Raw genomic sequence first — 4,923 nt, forward strand, 5'->3', positions numbered from 1 at the left:
CTGGATTGGTTGTAGATCTTCTTTGAAATCCTAGTGGTATTCTGCCCTGAATCCATCTGGGCCTGGACGTTTTTGCTCTGATGGCTTTTTGTTACAGTTTCAATCTCTTCATCTGTTATAGGTCTCTTTAGGTGCTGATCTCTTCTTGGTTTAATCTGCTTTCTTATAAGAAGCAGGACTGCCTCCCAAGGTAGCGCTGCTCACAGTGGGCTGAACCCTCTTGTATCCATACAATCAAGAAAATGTCATCGCAGATTTGCCTACAGGCCAACCGAATAGAGACATTTTCTTAATTGAGGTTCTCTCTTCCCAGAAAAATCCCAGCTTGTGTCAAGTTGACAAAAAAAAAAAAAAAAAACTAACCAGCAGTGGGCTATATAGTGGGACCTTGTGTCAAAAGGGACAAGAATCTAAGTCAATGGCAGGGTACTTGCTTATCATGTTAAAGGACCCGTGTTCTACTCCCAGCACCATCACTATGTTAAACAATGAGGGGCTGGAGAGATGGGTAGGAGCACTTGTTGCTTTTCTCGAAGACTTGGGTTTAATTCCCAGCGCCCACAAAATAGCTTACAACCATCTGTAACTTCAGTCTCAGGGAATCCAATGTCGTCTTCTGGAGTTCCCAGGCATCAGGCACACACAGTGTACACATATATACATGGTACACATGTGTGGTCTACATACATACATGCTTCACACGTATGCTACACATACATGTAAGCCAAACCCATACATTCATTAATAAATAGGCTAGAGAGATGGCTTGGCAGTTGTGAGCACACGCTTTTTTTGCAGAGGGCCTGAGTCCACTTCCCAGCAGCTATATTAGGCTGGACACTACTTGCAGCTCCAGCCCCAGGGGATCTGAGCCTCTCTTTTAGTCTTCTTGTCTACTTTCATAAGCCCAGCATCTCCTCCTGCCACCCAAACATATATAATGAAAAATCATAGAGTGCATATTTTCTTTAAATAATGCAATAGTGGAAGAGGAGGCCTTTGAACCGGCAGCCAGGCATTTGTCTACCCCCTGGACGAGGCATGCCCAGGGTGGTCTAAAGTACTTTGTGGGTGAAGATGCCTTAAAAGCAGAGTGATTGCCATGGTGTGTGCAGCACCCAGAACACACAGCCATCTACCGATGGTGCTCCGCGCTGCCCCTGGAGTTAGTTCAGGGTACTTGAACATGGTTTAAAAGCATAGTGACTGGGAGTCAGTGGTGGTGCTGAAGGTATGGAGGGGGAGGTTGGGGGGGGGGTCCTGCAGGTCAGTCTCAGCGGGGTGGCTGTCCCTCATTTTCTTCTCTAAAAAATTCCTTAACAATTCCACTTCCTCCTCCTCCCTTCCCCCTCCTTCTTCCTCCTCTCCTACTTTTCTTTCTCCTTCTTCTCACCCTTTCAGATGACATCTCACTATGCTCCTAAGACCAGCACAGAGGACTTGGGCCTCAGCATCACCCTGCCTCGGCAACCGTTGTCTTCAAGGATTCCGCATTTCATGTCTTGCTTGAAACGCCAAAGCACCTCTCCTTTAGCTTAGATGATGAAAACTATTTTCTCATGTTATTCTCTGGTGCTCACACATTTTGTAAGCATATAACTTTTCAGATGGTTATTTACTGTAAAATGCACCTTAGCTGTCCTTAAGTGTACAGTTCAACAGTGTATCTGCAAGGTTGGGCAACCATCACCACCCTCCATCCCCAGAGCCGTTGCATCTTGCAAAACAGAAACTCTATTCCTGTTAAGACAGTAACTCCTCTGCCCCTCTACTCCAGCCCCTGGCTGTGTGTTTAGGGTGTGGCACGCACCGCAGCAACCACTCTGCTTCCAAGCCTCCTATTTTCAGTCTTTACAGATTTAATCGTGCTAAGGGCGGTGGAGACCTACCACACTTCTTCCTTTGTATCTGGCTTATCGCCGGGTTCACACTTTTAAAACCATTAGACTTCATATACCTGGAATTTGTGTGGTGGTGGTGGTGTGTATGCATATGTACATGAGTTGTGTGTTTTATGTGCATGTGTGTTTGGTACGTGTATGTTCTATGTTTGGTGTTTGGGAGTGTGTGTGTGTGTGTGTGTGTGTGGTAGATGTGTTTGTTTGGTGTGTGCCTTTGCTATGTATGATGAGTATGGTATGTGTGTGGCATATGAACGGTGTGATGATTCTACTTTAAACCCATGATGGTTTAAAATACCACTTTCCACGGTCATTAAGAACCATTCACAGGAACTATCTTCTATCTGTGTTCCAACAACAAAACAACAACAACAACAACAACAACAACAACACACACACACACACACACACCATGTAGGACCAATGTCTTCTGTTCCCTTGATCTCTTTGTAGACCCCTAGGCTGGGCCCACTCTTAGCTACGTTAGCTGAGACCACGTCTACCCTCACTTGAAGGCCTGGGAGGGGTATTGTTTTCTTTCTGCCAGTATCTTACCTGTTTCCAAGGCCCAAGGATGTTTCCCGGGCCCCCTGAAACTACCATATCTCCTAGGAGAGCTCAGCAGGCGGGGGTCTCAGTTCTCAAGACAAGATCAGGGAGGAAGGCCCAGGTGCACCTGTCAGATGGTACAAACCTCAAGAGTTCTGACTTTCTCCTTGTAAGTTGGCACTTCCCCATCCTAGCTGATTGCTAAGCCAAATTCAAGATAAGGCAGGTCTTGGTTCCTCTCCAAGGACATTTGGTAAGGACATGCAAAACAGGATTGTCTAGAGGCTCATCCTCCCCCTCGGGCCTGGAGGCAAGTCACAGTCGCAGAGGGCGCCATGTCTTTCCAAGAAGTATGCAAATGGAGCTACTGGGGCCACGCCTCACTCAGTCTGTGATGTGACCCTGGGAGGGGCTCAGCAAGGTGGGGCTGATGAACAGGCCTGTTCTGTGTGCCTACATATATTTCTGTGATTGTCTGCAGGGCGGCTAGTTGTCCTGACCCTCCTACAGGGTCTGGGCACTGAAACCTCTTTCTTGGCTGAGCGTGGGTCAACGGAGGGATCCCTGAATCTCTTGTTAGATAGATGAGTCAGGCCCAGAGCTCCCTCTAGGTTTCTGGAAGGTGGGAGGAGCTGAGTAGAGCTGAGATGGAGTAGAGATAAGCTGGGGAACAATGGGTACCCCTCTCCTACTCTTGCATGCCCCAGGCACCCGGAAGGGGACCTGGCTGCTTGGGAACAAGATGCTCTTAGCACAGTGTGTCACATGGAAACCAGCCGCTCAGGGAGGAGTGTGCTGGGATTGCTGTGCAGCAGGCAGGCAGAGTGTCTTTGGGAGACAGACATAAGTAGTCAATAGCCAGTGATCCCTAATGTAGTCATTGTATCTCATTTTCCCCTTTGCCTTTTACACATGCATACAAGCTGAGTATCTGAGGTCTGGGCTCATGGGTTCTTTATAATAAGGACCCAATGTACTGTCTGCCTTCTGCTCTTAGCTCTGAGTAATGAATCTCTAGGTGTCACTGGGTCAAATCCTGCTGATGGTCCTAAAGAGCCGGGTGGCCGGGCAAATTATCTAGCCCTAGTACAGGCCGCTTTCTTCATTTGTAGAACAGGCACCATAATCTGGACCCTATAGTGGTACTTGGAGGTTGATGGATGGGGCTTGGTCCGTGGGAGTCACTTAAGAAACGCTGGCCACACTGCAGAAGAACCGGGCTGCTGAGGTCGCCTGCTCTTGAGTGCATTTACGTTCGCACCCCCAATGTCCATGGACAGATTATCTGCTGTGCGGGTGGCTGATGCATATGCAGTTCATGGCTGTGTGGACCACGTCTGCTTCCCCCTGGTTCTACACTGCCCACCCGATGGCCCTTAATGTCTGGATCATCTAAGCTTCTGAAAAAAGCAGAGAGTCCTGCATACGAACGAAGTCTACCAAATTAGCAGATACACCTGTGAGCAAGTGAGTAAGCCAGGGTCTCCATTCGCTTCTTCGTACCAGGTTAAGAGACCTGGAGCACGGGGAAGTCATCCTCAGCAACTCTGCTCACTCCACACCCTCCATCACAGCTTCTGGGGTTGCCCAAGGAAGGGTAGATAGTGTCCCTTTCCAACCCTCACCATCCACTCCGATGGGGTTGTTGCACCCTCGTTGAGTTAGTTGCTGCTTCAATTTAGATTTCCTTCTTCTCTTTCTGTCTTTGGTGCAAAAGGCTGGCAGCTTCACAGAATCTACAACAGGACTTCTGCACCCTGGTTGAGGCTTTAAAAGATCTTCTTCATAAGCTCTTCAATGACAGAGACCAGGAGGACCCAGCAAGCCATCTGCAGACGCCCTTGCTAGGTACACTTGGTACAGTACGAAAGGTGAACACCCCCCTTGCGCTTCTCTCTCATTTATAAATGTTATTTTAGAACATCCTCTCCAGCTGTTACCCAAGCCACAGCCTTCACCCATGTGGGAGGGTGAGAATTTTCTTAAATGTCTGTGGTTACCTGGGACTTTCTCTATGAAACCAGGACTCCTTATCTATGCTCCCTATCAATTCTCTGAGAGGATTTGGGCTCTGCCTTTTGCTGGGCACCCTGTACCTAGAGGGAGCTTCCAGGTACTGGGCTGTGTTCAGCAAGCTCATTAGCTGGGCTGTCTCATTAATCAGATCCCAGGGCATCTGATGGGGCCGATAGCACTACCTCCATTTTGCAACCGTGGATATAATCAAGATGGAAAGCAGGCAAGGGAGGAGAACAGGGCCTCTGCGAAGCACGCCTCCACCTCACCAAGTCTGGTCAGCCCATTCTTGTTGAACAGCATGTTGGGTCTCTGGGAGCTGTCTCACCTCTTGCCATGAGCCATGCCCCTGGCAGTCTTGGCAGGGTATCCATTCTGTACCACTTCAGTTCCCTGAGAACAGTGTCCCATAGTTAGCTGCCAACTGGGTGATGTGGTGACGATGGCTTTCAGAAAC

This window comes from Mus pahari, chromosome 20 (genome assembly GCF_900095145.1).
Source record: "Mus pahari chromosome 20, PAHARI_EIJ_v1.1, whole genome shotgun sequence".
Taxonomy (NCBI): domain Eukaryota; kingdom Metazoa; phylum Chordata; class Mammalia; order Rodentia; family Muridae; genus Mus; species Mus pahari.